Genomic DNA, 16,625 nt, shown 5'->3' on the forward strand with positions numbered 1-16,625 from the left:
GATTACATTCAATCACATCTTTAGAGAGGGCAACTCTAGAACCGACGAATTGACAAACATGAGAGCGGATGGGATCTCCTTAGTATAAATAGAGGATCTCTTGGAGTGTCATCTCAAGGGAATGTTATGGACTACTACCATCATTTCATTGGTCTCTAGGTTGAGCCCTCATGAATATCCAGGGCGGCATACCTCTAGTATTACAGTTAACCGATCTTTCTCATTAATTTTAGGGACGTATAGTGTTTTTTAGGTATATAAAGATACACTCACATAATGGTATAATGTATATAAATATTTAGGGAAGGATATAGTCCCTTGTTCCTCTCATCTCTTTATCCTAGTTGTTTGGTTTTCCAATATATATGTATATATACATATATATGTATATATACATATGTATGTATACATACATACATATATATATATATACATACATGTGTATATATATACATATATACACATATGTATGTATATATACATACATATGTATGCATACACACACATATATAATATATACATACATATGTATGTATATATATATATATCTATATACATATATATATCCTTCATGGGCTTTTATTTTATGACTTTTAATATATATATATATATATATATATGTATGTATGTATGTATGTATGTATATACACATACATATATGTATATATATATATACATACATAGATATATATTCATACATATATATATGTATATGTATATATATATATATATATGTATGTATATATATAAATATATGTATGTATATATATACATACATATATACATACACATACATATATGTATGTATATACATACACACATATATATACATACATACATATGTGTGTGTGTATACACATACATACATATATGTATGTATATACATACATATGCATGTATGTATATACATACATACATATATATATATATATATATACATGCATGCATGCATGTATGTATACATATATATATATATACATGCATGTATGTATACATATATATATACATACATGCATGTATGTATATATATACATACATGCATGTATGTATATATATACATACATATACATAAATATATATATATACATACATGCATGTATGTATATATATATATGTATGTATGTCTATACACACACATATATATGTATGCATATATGTATGTATGTATATTGTATACATACATACATACATACATGCATATATATGTATGTATGTATATATGCACACACACACACATACACACACAGATATATATATATATATATATATCCTTCACAAGATTTTATTTTATGATTTATATATATATTTATATATTTACTTTTGTACATATTCTTTTTCAATATGTGTGTGTGTGTATACATATATATATATATATATATATATATATATATATATATTTCCCCTTTTCTGAATTATTTATATATATATATATATATGTAATTACATACATATTCATGTCTTCTTATTTTTATGTAATTTTGTGTGTATATATATATGATAATATTTATATGTATATATGTAAATTCATATATTCGGACTTTATTATATTCTAGTTAGAAAGTTTAACTAACCTATGTTGTCATCGCCGATATTCGGGGGGCATACATTTTATTTTCACCTCGTCTGGACATTAATCCCTTCGTTGCGATATACTCAACATTCATTTGAGGCATCTAATCATTATTCAGTAAGGCCACCTTTTGAGGGATCAAGGATAATCTAACAATCTTCGATAATGGCCTAGTGACAGGTATTAATCTCCATATGTGTGTCACGTCGTAAATTGTACGCACTTGCTAAAGCAGTACAATTTCACACCTAGTTTAGCACCCGCCTTGGCGCATTTTGCATTTTGCATTGCATTTCCCCTTTAGCACTTAATTAATCAAAGTGTGCCCCTTCACTAAAGTGTGCCCTTTCACTAAAGTGTACCCCTTTCATTTTATTCCTCCAATACATCATTTAATCAAAAACCCTAATTAGGTCCTATTTTGAACTTGGGGGCTTGATTTCGGGGGTCAAAACATCTCGAAATCACCTGTAACTTCGGGATTCTCTCTAAAATCATCATATCCGACGGCCCTGAAAATTTGGTGAAAAGTTGTCGGGACCATGGCGCCCGGAGTGCACACAGTCCTGGACATTTTTCCCAAAATTTTAGGAGCGCAATCCAATCATAAAATAAAGCTTAACCCCAAGAAATTGGCAAGGGTTTCATTTGAAATTAAGACCTAGGGTTTCATATATAAGAGCTCTCTTTCTTCATTTGAAAGGATCTGAATTTTTGGTTTCAGGGACCTTCTATGTAGCGAAAGAGCAGATCTTTGAAGACTTCAACAACATTCAACATCCATCCATCAAGTATTCATCAATTTCATTCATCCATTTAGGGCTTTGAAGGCATTGAAGAGCAATAAGGGAACACCAACTAAAGATTGGCTTGTACCCCTCCCTTGGGGTTGGGTATGATTTCATGTTGTTTTCATGTCTTTGCATAAGCCTCATTATATCACTTGTATTCATGCTTTAGATCTCTTTGCATCTTGATTTGGAGCATTTACATTATCATTTACAAGCAATTAGGGTTTACTTTCTAGGTTGCTCTAGTTTGTTTACTTGCATTTTAGGATCTTGCACACACACAAGGTCTGCACACACATTACTTTTACAATAAAACTTGGCTATTCGTGGAGGTGGAAATCACCAAAGCAGGGGTTTGACTAAGGCAAAACCCTATATAGCCGCCCACCATACCTTTTTAGATATAAGTGCAGGTTTTGGGATTCGGACGACGTCGCAAGTTGCAGATCCGACGGAAGCAGACGAAGACTGAACTTCACACCAAATTTCAGAGCAAAAGACCAGGACAGGGGCGTGGGGCACCCTGGTCCTGCTAGGACAGGGGCGCTAGGTGCCCTAGTCCCTGGGACAGGGGCGCTGGGCGCCCTGGTCCTTCTGTCAGACAGCATTTCCGACAGTTTTCCAGGTGGTAAAATAGCAATTTCAGGTGCAGTTTCAGGAGCAGAATCAGGACAGTGGCGCCCGCGCCCCCGTCTCGAACATTTTCACTCAGATTTTAACTCCGGGTACGCATCTGCATTCTTGTCTTGTCCTTGTGTTTGCAGCTTTCCATTGTTTAACTTCAATTTTGCAATTTTGTTATTAGTTCATACTTGCACTCTGAGGTTAGGAATTGAACTTGCATCATTTTATCTTTCAATTACAACAAAGGAATAGAAACCCTAATAGGTAGCCCGTGGCTCTCTCTTTCACAAAAAGAAGTAGCCAATTGTGTGATACCTCTAGGCTCTTTCATATTCCACAATGTGTGTCAAAAGGTAGGATTAGGACATGTTAGCCTAGTCTCACTTTTTCCCCTACACATTTTGGTGAACCCAACATGAATCTTATTATTTCTTTCTCTTGCATTGTATTTGTTAGATCTAGATCTAGATTTAGTGTGTTTCATTTAAGTTTCATTTTAAAAAAAAAAAAAAAACAACAACAACAAAAAAAAAAAGAGTGTGTTTCTTTGTTTCTTTTTGCATTGTGTGTTTAAGTTTTATGCAACTTTTATTTCAAAATGTCGGATTTTTATTTGCAAGATGTTCATATTTATGATGATGTATGCAATTATGTTGATTATGAGTATAGCCAAGATGAATTAGATGAAGCTTTAGATGAGTTTTTGAACCCTAAAGATACCAAACCTTCATTTTACCAAAGACTCATAAATATTGTTACTATGCCATTTCGTTGTGATGAGAAAGATAAGTCGAATGATTCCTCTCAAGGGTACATTCCTATCAACTCTTCCACTAAATCTAGTAACATGGTTGTTTTCAATGATCCCCTCTATGAAGAGATGTCTCCTTTTGAATCAAAAGATAAACCTTTTAATCGATATGATCATGCTTTGTTGGATGATGCTCTTGATGGCTTTGTGGCTTTATCGAAATCTTTAAACAAGAACAAAACTTCTAAATTAGTTAACATGATAAACCTAAAAGAGCATAATAAGCCTCTCTTTGAAGTCCAAGGTGCTTATCCTTCTCCCACCTTTCAAGTTCCTAAATCACCTCTCCTTACTGTCCAAGGAGGGTATGGTCATGATTCCTTTCTTACTCCAAATAAACCTATCATCACTGTGCAAGGAAGAAAACCTATAAGTCCTTATAGTTATGCCAAGCAATTAACTAGAGAGAGTTATCATGTGGTTGCCCATACTTATCATACTAGAAATAATAGGCAGCCTAATCCTCCTCCTATTACTCTAGTTTCTCTTCCTAATCCTCAACCAATTCTTCCACAAGCTCCACGTATTTCACAAGTTCTTGGTAAGGAATATGATCTCATAGAACAACTTAAAGCTACCCCTGCTAAGATATCCCTTTGGGATTTGATTCAAACTTCTTCCGCTCATCACGGGATGTTACAAGATGCCTTGAAAGATTTGAATGTTCCTCCACCAAATACATCTAGTAATATAGTGTCTTTGGTTAACTCTGTGATGAATCCTAAAGCTCAAATTGTGTTTACTCAAGATGAATTGCCTACTAGTGAAATTCAACATCAATATGATCCCTTGATGATTGTGGTTATCACAAATGACACTGCTATAAGACGAACACTGGTAGATAATGGCTCTGGCCTTATTGTGTGTAGCATTAATCTATTGCATAAGATGAATGTGGATACATCCCTTATTGAGCCGGACTCTCTTCCTATTCGAGGCTTCGATAATGTGGCTAAGTCTTCATTAGGTATTATCACCTTACCTCTCACAGTGGGACCTGTTACTTTGCCTACTCCTATTCATGTTATGTCGGGAAATCTAACATACAACTTGTTATTAGGGAGACCTTGGATTCACAGTATGCAAGCTGTCCCCTCTACAATGCATAGACAAGTTAAATTTATTTATAACAATAAGACATATACCTTGATAGGTGATACTAATTTCCAAGCTTGTTTGCAAACATCTACTTCCAAAGGGGGTTCTTCTAAGCCTTCCTCTTCTAGTGATGACTCTTTAAACAAGATACCTATCGATGACTCTTCGCTCTCTGATGATCAAAATTCTTTGGATGAGTCTAAAACTCCTGAAGAAGATTCTTCTCAACTTGAATCTACACATGAGAAGGCTTTTGATCCTGAGAAGGTTCTCGCAGAAGACGATTGGGGATCTCTTGATTTTAATCCCACCTTTGTAGGTGAATATAGGGTTTCTCCTAGAGAGCTTAAAGTTGAAAAGAAGGAAGAGGCTAAAAATCAATCAATCTTACCTGAACCTATGAGCAATAATTTTGTGGCCGCCTCTCAAACTTCTTCTCCTCACACCTCTAATTCTGAAGGATTTGATTCTTTGTCTTATGAAAAACCACCTTCTCTTTCTGAAATGGCTGATCGTTATGGTCATGGTTTTCATATTTTAGCTAAGCATGGGTATCATGGAAATGGTTGTGGTGCTCACGAACAAGGGATAAAGGTTCCTCTAGAGAATAATCTTTATGATGTGACCTTTGGACTTGGTTATAATCCCTGCAAGCGCACTAAAGCTTCTAAAAGACCATGTATTAGTGTTAATGTTATTTCTACATCTCTACCAATGCGACACCCTGAGTATATTGATGGGGATCCTTCGTGTGCCTGTGCTTTGGATGTCTTTCCTACCGATGATGCTTTAGCTGAGTTTATAGGAGCATATGATACTCTTCTTCATTATCATCACAATAGGGGATTTCCTTATTGTTTGAACACTGAAGCTTATTCTGGAAAAGAGATTGATAATGATGAGATTGTGGAAGAATTCCCTCAGTTAAAGGATACTCCTCAACAAAGTAATCTTCTTATAAGTGACACCATTGATGTTAATATGGATCCTTGCAATGAAGAAAAAGTTATTAGAATTGGGAAATGTTTGGATGAAGAAGAACAAAAACAATATGCAGATTTATTGCATGAATTCCTTGAGATCTTTGCTTGGACATATTCTGACATGCCTGGTATAGATCCTAAGATTGTTACTCATAATATTGTCTTAGTTCCCGATGCTAAGCCTGTGAAACAAAAGATTCGAAAAATGAATCCTAAGGTAGCTTTGCTTGTTACGGCTGAGATTGAAAAATTATTGGAGGCTGGATTTATCCGCCCTATTGATTATTCCCCGTGGATTTCAAATATTGTCATTGTGGCTAAATCAGATAATAAAATAAGAATGTGTACCAACTTTTGAGATTTAAATAAGGCTTCTTTGAAAGATGATTTCCCTCTCCCGAACATTGACATGATAGTTGATTCTACAGCAGGACATGCTTTGTTATCCTTCATGGACGGTTTTTCAGGATACAATCAAATTTTCATTAATCCTCAAGATCAATTCAAAACTGCTTTCACCACTCCTTGGGGTACGTTCTGTTGGGTGATGATGCCTTTTGGGCTTGAAAATGCCAGCGCAACTTATCAACGAGTGATGACCCTTATCTTTCATGATTATATGCACAAGATTTTAGAAGATTATGTTGATGATATTTTAGCCAAATCCATTCTCCATATAGATCATATTAAAATCCTTCATCAAATCTTTGAAAGAATTCATAAATATCACATGCGCTTGAATCCCCGAAAATGTGTTTTTGGTGTGGATAGTGGAAAACTATTAGGATTCATAGTTTCGCATCGTGGGATTGAGGTGGACACTAAGAAAATAGATGCTATTGTCAACATGCCACCTCCTAGAAATGTGTCTCAACTCAAAAGCTTACAAGGAAAGATTCAAGCTATTCGCAGGTTTGTATCTCAACTTGCGGATCGTACTTTTCCTTTTACCCAACTTCTCAAAAAGAATATCACTTTTCAATGGAACGAAGATTGTCAGCAAGCATTTGAAGATTTAAAAGTATATTTGGCTAATCCTCCTATCCTTCAACCCGCCGAACCTTCTAAGCCCTTTCTTCTTTATACAGCTACTTCCTCTCATGCTCTCACTGTATTATTGGCACAACATGATAAAGATGGTAAAGAGTGTCCGGTTTATTATATAAGTCAAACCTTACTCAATTATGAGACCCGATATTCTACGATAGACAGACAATGCTTGGCCTTGGTGTTTGCGACTCAGAAATTGAGACATTATATTTTAAATTCAGAAGTCCACGTCATGGTAAAGTTTGATCCGTTGAAGCATCTTTTCTCTAAAACTGATTTATCAGGACGCCTAGCTAAGCGGGTTATGATGTTAACTGAATTTGACCTTAAATTTTTTTCACAAAGAGCAATTAAAGGGCAAGCATTGACCGATCACTTAGTTGAGGCCCCTTCACCTTTCTCCTTCCCTAACCCTGAGTCTTTTCCCGATGATTTCATTCTTTGCATAGAGAAAGATGAAACTTGGGAGTTGTACTTTGATGGCTCTAAGTGTCATACGGGATCGGGGGCAGGTGTTGTTCTGATTTCTCCTACAAAGAAATCCATTCCCTTATCTTATCGTCTCAATTTCCTATGCACCAATAACATTGTTGAGTATAAGGCTCTTATAGCAGGAATAAAGGCAGCCTTGGCTTTGAATGTAAAGAACATACATATTTATGGAGATTCTCAATTGATTATAAGACAAGTAACAGGACTGTATCAAGCAAAACAAGACAAATTATCACAATATAAAGACCTTGCTATCTCTTTGTTACAAAAATTCGATTCTTATACCATGGAACCTGTTCCTCGAAAAGATAATCGACATGTGGACGCAATGGCATGTGTGGCTTCTCTGGTATCTTTAGAGGACCCTGTGGTTGATCTTAAATTTGTTATTCACAACCTTATTTCTCCAGCTATTGAAGATGATTCTAGCCTGGTGACATGTTATGACTTTATAGACTCAGATGAATGGTATTCGCATATTGTAAGATACTTGACCGATGGTACCTTTCCTGATTCCGCCGATAGGAACACTAGGGCTAGAATTCGCAAGCTGCCCGCTAGATTTATCATTCTTTCTAATGTTCTTTACCGAAGGGGTTATAACGGTCTTCTCCTTCATTGTCTTAACAAATCGGAAATCCCTATTGCTCTTGAAGAGGCACATTCAGGTGCCTGTGGGGGGCATTTTGGAGGCAAATCCTTGGTTCAAAGGTTGCTTCGTATGGGATATTATTGGCAAACTATGCAGAAGGATTCTTTTTCATTTGTTAAGAAATGTCATCAATGTCAACAACACAATAATCTTATTCATGCTCCTGCCCAAGAACTTCGTTCTAATGTAGCTTCTTGGCCTTTCTCTGCATGGGGGTTGGATCTCATCGGTAAAATCTCTCCTCCTTCATCTCAAGGACATACTTTCATCATAACCGCAACAGATTACTTTACAAAGTGGGTAGACGCTATTCCCCTTCGCTCTACTACTGCTGAAGTGATTTGTCGATTTCTTCTAGAAAACATTATTTCTCGATTCGGGATACCTTCCACTATAATCTCAGATAATGGGACATCATTTAAGAACAAGGACGTGAAAAAATTCTTTGAGAAATATCATATCAAACATCGATTTTCTACACCATACTATCCTCAATCAAATGGTCAAGCCGAATCATCCAATAAGATAATTGAACAAATTCTTCGCAAAACCATGAATAAGCATGGTAAGGATTGGAGTACTCACCTAATTTATGCTCTTTGGGCCTACCGAATGAGTGTACGAATTGCTATAGGAACCACCCCTTATAATCTTGTTTATGGTGCTGATGCTATTATGCCTTTAGATTTAGAGATTCCATCACTTAGAGTTTCTCTCAAAGGTATAGTAGATGATGACTCTTATAGAGAACAAAGACTTCAATAGCTTGAGATGCTTGATGAACAACGTATAAATGCTCTTGAGCATATTCAAGCGTATCACAAAACTCTACAACGAAGCTATAATGATAAGGTTATTCAACGTTCTTTCTCAGTAGGTGACTTAGTTCTCTATGAGAATCAGCGCAATGTGAATGCCTTACCTGAAGAAAAGGGAAAATTTAGTCCTAATTGGCTTGGACCATATACTGTTATTGAAGATTATGGATCAGGTGCTTACAAAATAGCGGATGTAGACAGTACACCTCTTAAAGAACCTATAAATGCTATGCACTTGCGTAGATACTATGCTTAATTCCTCATTCCTTATCTTTCATTTCATCTATCTTCTTTGTAGTTCTTCGAAATTGGATAATATGTTAGCATATCTTTGTTAGAGCAAATAGAATAAAATGATGTTTTGTTTAATCTATATTGCTTTGTTCTTGACAAGCGTGTTTATTTACTCTATGGTTTGTCTTGAATTCATTTATGTAAATTGCAAAAGATTTACATTTCCATTATGCTGGCATATTATACAATGTCTTTATGTGTTAAGTAGAATTGTATCATGTTGTGTTTTAATTAAATCACATTAGTTATATGATTCTTAGGCTTAACACATATTTCTTCCCTATCATCAATGTAGTACTTGATTAAATATTTTAATTAAGTCACACATGTATCAATTTAATCATGGAGCATTGAAAAATCAATCACATGGAAATTAAATTCAGAACATACATGTACATCTACCAAATGTATTAACTTTAATCAAAATACACATTGTTTTAGACATTAAAGATAACACATTTGAGACAAAGAGAAGCATGTATATATATATATATATATATATATATATATATATATATATATATATATATATATATATATATATATATATATATATATATTTATATATATATGTGGATCATGTGTTCATATACAAAAGTAGGTCACTATACATCCAAAATGTGACCTATCCTACATCATGGGATCATCTCCTATCCCTAGGGCTAGTGGCTGGAGAGTGACGACTAGACGCTCCCTCCTGATCCGGTCATGAAGGTGGACCCATAGGTTTATAGCGTGATATAGACCGTGAATGACTCTGAGAGGAACTCCTACGATCCCTATCCATAAGGATCACGTGATATGCGGTAGCCTCGGCCTGAGCTGCTGCTAGGTCATGCTGTGCCCGCTGAAGGTTCTCTGATAGAACTCTCTCTCTCTCCCTCCATATTTCCACCTGTACTCGAAATGGGGAAAACAAGTCATCATGCCGACCCGCGTTCCCTTGAGGTCTATAAGCAACCTGTGAGGAACTAGGGATCTGTGCCGTCATGGAAATATCTGTCACTACTTGCTGGATCAAGGAACGCCACTCCTGCACATTAGTTGTAGCAGTAGAACAGATTTTGTATTAGTACCATTTTATATCATCAAAACATTAATCAAATCAATATAAACCTACTATACCTGGATCTCCCTCACACCAGTAGGGATCATGATATGGTAGCATCTGTGACTGGGAACTACTAGGCTCCCCACGCTCGAATGATCTGTGCACGATGGGTACAGGTCTCCGTATCACCTCGTGTTCCCCCTTTTGGGGAATAAGAGGAGGATCCAAGGCTATGGTATCATCTCCTGAATGGTGGGGAGCTGCATCTGACTCCTCCTCATCATCTCTATCCTCCTCCTCCTCATCATCCTCATCCTCATTCGCATCCTCGTTCTCCTCATCATCATCTCTATCTGTGTCATCCTCCTCTCCTCCCTCCTCCTCCTCAGCACTAGGCTGGTCTCCTATGGGTGGATCAGGATCTCCAACCTCCTCATGACCCTCTCCCTCCTCTGGCTCCTCCGATCTGGATCCCTGATCCTCATCTCGATCTCCATGTCTCCATGGACCTGGATGGCCCTTCGAGTGATCTGGTGGAAAGATAGGCCCCAGGTATGTCCTCACAAACCATGAGAGATACCTGCGCTGTGCTCTGAGATCTGCGGCATAATCAGTGACCACATCCTGATCGGACCCCTCTATATTTGTGATCTCGATATCATCTGTCGTAGGTCTCGCTACTGCTCTGGGTCTGGGAAGGACTCATGAGTGTCGAGTGTAGATGGGTACATCAGCTGGAACACACTGCTCTAGCCCAAACTACCTCCGTACTCGGTCAAAGTAGAATGGGACTATGATATGTGGGTATTGTCCTCTCAGTAGGCAGTTCCTCTGTAAGCATGCTAGCTGCCTCTCCATTCCATCCCATCTGTGCATCCGCAGATATGGTCTCCATACTGTCACCTCAACTGTCAATCTATCGAATGTCACTCTCCAATATAGTAGATCCCCAAATCTCCACTTGCTGGTAAGTGGATAAGCAAACACCCTAGGTCGCTCGCTAGCCACACTCATCGGATAGCCGATAGACCTGGTGCATGTAAAGTGCTCAAATATCCACACCTGCAGAAGTGTGCATGTCATCAAGCTACAACCCTGTCCAAAAACATACTCCTCGAGGTCGTGATAGAGATGTGCAAGCATACTCTGACCCCAGGCATATACTCTCCTATGTCTCTCCATAGCCCTGATGCACCATGTGAGACCCCCATGCATGTGCGTACCTCGCCCATTAGGGCAGACGGCTAGTGCAATGATGACTATCATAAGACGTCTCACAAGGGGCACCTCTCCTGTAGGATGTAAGAGCCAACTGACCATGATGCGACCTCTCGTCTCACTCAGCATGACTCTCCCTATGCAGTATACCTGCTCCCTCTGATGGTCCTCCACTGATCGATCGGTTGCGTATGTCACGGTAGCTCCTCTGATAGGTAGGCAAAGTATGCGGTACACATCCTCAAGTGTAACTATCATCTCTCCTACTGGAAGCTGGAATGTACATGTGTCAGGATCCCATCGCTCCATAAGTGCCATCAGCATCACAGGATGGAATCGAATGGCCAGCATAAGGATCATATACCACAAACCTACTATAGACAATGTATCTCTCTCTGCTTGAGTCAGCCAGAGAATCTGATCTCGCAAACTGCGAAGAATCTGCCCCGTCGTGTGCTCTCTCATGTATGGGAGACCCTGCAATACAAAAACATCAGTGTAATCAGTACTCAATCATCAAAATCATCTATGCCAAAAATGAAAACTATCGAACATCGAAAGCTAACCCTTGCCAAGTCCTGATTGGGACCATGGCGCCCTTCAGGGACCATGGCGCCTTAAGGGGAACATGGCGCCCCACAGGGACCATGGCACCCTGAAAGGACCATGGCGCCCTTCAGGGACCATGGCGCCCTGATAGGACCATGGCGCCCTGGGTGGGACCCAGGGTCAGATTCTAGGGCCCGCATTCGATCAGAGAAAATTAGAGTCAACAGAAATGCAGAAAGTCAAAGTCAAAGTTCAGTCAACTCACCTCGTCCAGTGGCTCATTGCCGATCATGACCTGTCGCATGATCTCCATCCTCGTGGGATGCTCCGGTCGTCATGAAGGCATGATGATGGCTATGTGGGCTCCGCTGCAATGAACAATACTCAGAAATCAACAAAGTGACAAATGCAATAGTCACTTTCAAGGTATATATTTTCATTTTGGTTTCAAAACCCTAATTTTCCTCTATCACTCATTTCATCATAACTTGAGTTTGGGAGATGTGATTTTCGAATCGTTTGTTGTGTCGGAATTGTGTTTTCGTCCCCTTACTCCTGGGATGTTCCAAAATGTGCTCTGATGAAGCCTCTTTAGTGAACATCTCCCATCAATAATCTCTCACACAATTTGTCGTAAGTAAACATGCTATCCTGTTTCACCTCCCTAATAAGCAAGCCGAAACAGGGGGGGCATATAGCTACTCGCAAATTTCATCACTTTCCTTAGTAAGCATTAGGTGATTTTGTGATCTAACGTGTGTTTTGTAGGGTGCGGTTCCTAACTGTGTACTGCAGATACCGCTGGGGGCTTCATTCGACGGACTTATGGATATATCCTTTTCAAATAATGTTTACTTTCCTGTACTTTAGCTTGCATATGCACGTAGTACTCATATGACCGCTAAAGTGGGGGCTAAATGTAACGTCATAAATTGTACGCACTTGCTAAAGCAGTACAATTTCACACCTAGTTTAGCACCCGCCTTGGTGCATTTTGCATTTTGCATTGCATTTCCCCTTTAGCACTTAATTAATCAAATTAATTAGGTCTAAGGTTCTATTTCATCATCTTCCACATCATAAAGTCGGGCCCTTTCACTAAAGTGTGCCCCTTTCATTTTATTCCTCCAATACATCATTTAATCAAAAACCCTAATTAGGTCCTATTTTGAACTTGGGGGCTTGATTTCGGGGGTCAAAACATCTCGAAATCACCTGTAACTTCGGGATTCTCTAAAATCATCATATCCGACGGCCCTGAAAATTGGTGAAAAGTTGTCGGGACCATGGCGCCCGGAGTGCACACGGTCCTGGACATTTTTCTCGAAATTTTAGGAGCGCAATCCAATCATAAAATAAAGCTTAACCCCAAGAAATTGGCAGGAGATTCAATCTCTAGGTCGGCCAAAAGTTGAAATTAAGACCCAGGGTTTCATATATAAGAGCTCTCTTTCTTCATTTGAAAGGATCCAAATTTTTGGTTTCAGGGACCTTCTATGCAGCAAAAGAGTAGATCTTTGAAGACTTCAACAACATTCAACATCCATTCATCAAGCATTCATCAATTTCATTTATCCATTTAGGGATTTGAAGGCATTGAAGAGCAATAAGGGATCACCGACTGAAGATTGGCTTGTACCCCTCCCTTGGGGTTGGGTATGATTTCATGTTGTTTTCATGTCTTTGCATAAGCCTCATTATATCACTTGTATTCATGCTTTAGATCTCTTTGCATCTTGATTTGGAGCATTTACATTATCATTTACAAGCAATTAGGGTTTACTTTCTAGGTTGCTCTAGTTTGCTTACTTGCATTTTAGGATCTTGCACACACACAAGGTCTGCACACACATTACTTTTACAATACAACTTGTCTATTCGTGGAGGTGGAAATCACCAAAGCAGGGGTTTGACTAAGGCAAAACCCTATATAGCCACCCACCATACCTTTTCAGATATAAGTGCAGGTTTTGGGATTCGAACGATGTCGCAAGTTGCAGATCCGACGAAAGCAGACGGAGACTGAACTTCACACCAAATTTCAGAGAAAAAGACCAGGACAGGGGCGTGGGGCGCCCTAGTCCTGCAAGGACAGGGGCGCTAGGCGCCCTAGTCCCTGGGACAGGGGCACTGGGTGCCCTAGTCCTTCTGTCAGACAACATTTCCGACAGTTTTCCAAGTGGTAAAATAGCAGTTTCAGGTGCAGTTTCAGGACAGTGGCGCCCGCGCCCCCGTCCCAAACATTTTCACTCAGATTTTAACTCCAGGTACACATCTGCATTCTTTTCTTGTCCTTGTGTTTGCAGCTTTCCATTGTTTAACTTCAATTCTGCAATTTTGTTATTAGTTCATACTTGCACTCTGAGGTTAGGAATTGAACTTGCATCATTTTATCTTTCAATTACAACAAAGGAATAGAAACCCTAATAGGTAGCTCGTGGCTCTCTCTTTTACAAAAAGAAGTAGCCAATTGTGTGATACCTCTAGGCTCTTTCGTATTCCACAATGTGTGTCAAAAGGTAGGATTAGGACATGTTAGCCTAGTCTCGCTTTTTCCCCTACACAATGTGTTATGACAAGATTCTACAATTTCATATGTTCTTTTGGAAGGCATAATATGTGACATGATTTTATTAGATTAGCATCGACTTTTAGCATTTCAAAGGCTTTGGGTGTTTAATGCACTCTATTTTATGATGTCAGATCATTATGAAATAAACAACTTTTCTCATGAGCGAGTCTATAATTGATTTGTGTGATGTCCTTCTCATTTAATTTATGTTCTTATCCCTGCTATCCCTAGGTTTAGCAGGAGCTTTACTTCAAATGGATACTCCGATAAAACTATCTTGCAGTAAGAGGCAGATGGAAATTTCAAATGTAATCACTCAAGATCCTCTGGCGAGGATTGTCAAATTCCCTCATGATATGATAATTGGCGTCATTCTAAAGATGTTTGGGGAAGGATATGCCCTTAATGAGGACAGAACTAGGGCTAACTCTGATATAGCATCTATGTTTTTAGCATTAGCTATGTACTTTGAAAAATATAGGGAGGTGGTTAAAGGTATCTGCAAAAGTTTATTCAAAGACTTCATTCTGGTTAGTCTAGATAGATTTATAATAAACATCTATGAGGACCTTACAATCCCCAAACCTATGCATTATGATAGGTTAGTGTGGAGAGGTAAATCAGTCCCAAAATATCCAATCCTGGATATTGAGGATTGGAACAAGTTTGAAAGGAGAGTGTCTGAAACTACCTGGAATTTGAATTTCCTGCTTTGGTTGTTTCACATTAAGAGGCCAAATTATCGTCAATGGTTTTCTCAATATCTCATGGAGGAGGGGATTTCTGGGTATGATGAATTCCTGAACATACCCAATGCTTCCTTCTTGAACAAGGATGAGGACATTGCAGATGTAGCTGAAAAGAAAATGAGTTCTTCCAAGTGTGAAAGCAAGGGTGGTCGTAAGAGAAAGGCAGTTACTATTAATTCTGATGAGATAAGCGTTGGCTTCTCTGACAAAAATAGTAGGGGTAAAAGAAATATGTTGGACTAAGCCCTGCAAAGGAAGGGCAATTTTGCTATAAGTTTACCAGGAACTTAGTATCTGTTCTATTATGGTTTTATACTTATTGCTTCGGCTTCTTTAGTTCTCTAGACTTTATAACTAATAGGATTTGGTTATTTTGAGGGTCTCTATGACGGTTAACTCTTAAAATCTATGGACTTTTACCTGCTAATATTATTGTGAAATATTTAGTAGCTTAATGTTGTGATGGTTGCTTTGGTATTTCTAGGTATTGCTTGGTTTTCTGGTCATTGTTTTGGTAGTTTCTTGTTCTGTACGATTGTTTGTTGGGTTCTTGTTAGGCTTTTGTGGGGTTTTCATTTTATTAACATTAGTATCATATATATTTTTTCTTATTTTTTCTGATATAGACTCTCTCTCTCTCTCTCTCTCTCTCTCTCTCTCTCTCTCTCTCTCTCTCTCTCTCTCTATATATATATATATATATATATATATATATATATATATATATATAAAGCTTGTGTTATGCCTTTGTCTTGTTAATTGTTAGAGATGAGTATTGTCTAGAATGGTTGGATTTTATCGAATATGGTGATTGAAAGGACTCCATCTATTTAATCAATATGGTTGTTCTAACAAGTGTTTGTAGGGCATTGATAACTACCTTATGTTTTATGACTAACAAAGATTCCTAGAGGAAAGGTGTTGATTTGTTTTTCAGGGGCATACAACAGCAATGGAATTTATAGAAAAGTATGGAAGGGACCTCCACTTAGAAGTTGGTCGAATAAAATTTCTGAAATGATAAGGTCTCCCTCTATTAGGGGGGATGATGTATCATCTGTAATAAGAAAGTTGTAATATGTCATGTTGTAGCGAGCCTTGCAGAATATTGTACTCAGAAGCCATAAAAGGAAATATGACTTAGGATTAGCATAGGACTGGCAATGTAATATATTAGACCTCATTTGTCACCTGTAGTACCCCTCCCTTGATCAGATTTTAAGATACTTATTTTCACTATGGTTGACTTTTTCAGTGGATATTAGTGGATACTTTATATGGTGATGTTTTATTCAGATATTAT

Source organism: Cryptomeria japonica, chromosome 8 (genome assembly GCF_030272615.1).
Source record: "Cryptomeria japonica chromosome 8, Sugi_1.0, whole genome shotgun sequence".
NCBI lineage: Eukaryota > Viridiplantae > Streptophyta > Pinopsida > Cupressales > Cupressaceae > Cryptomeria > Cryptomeria japonica.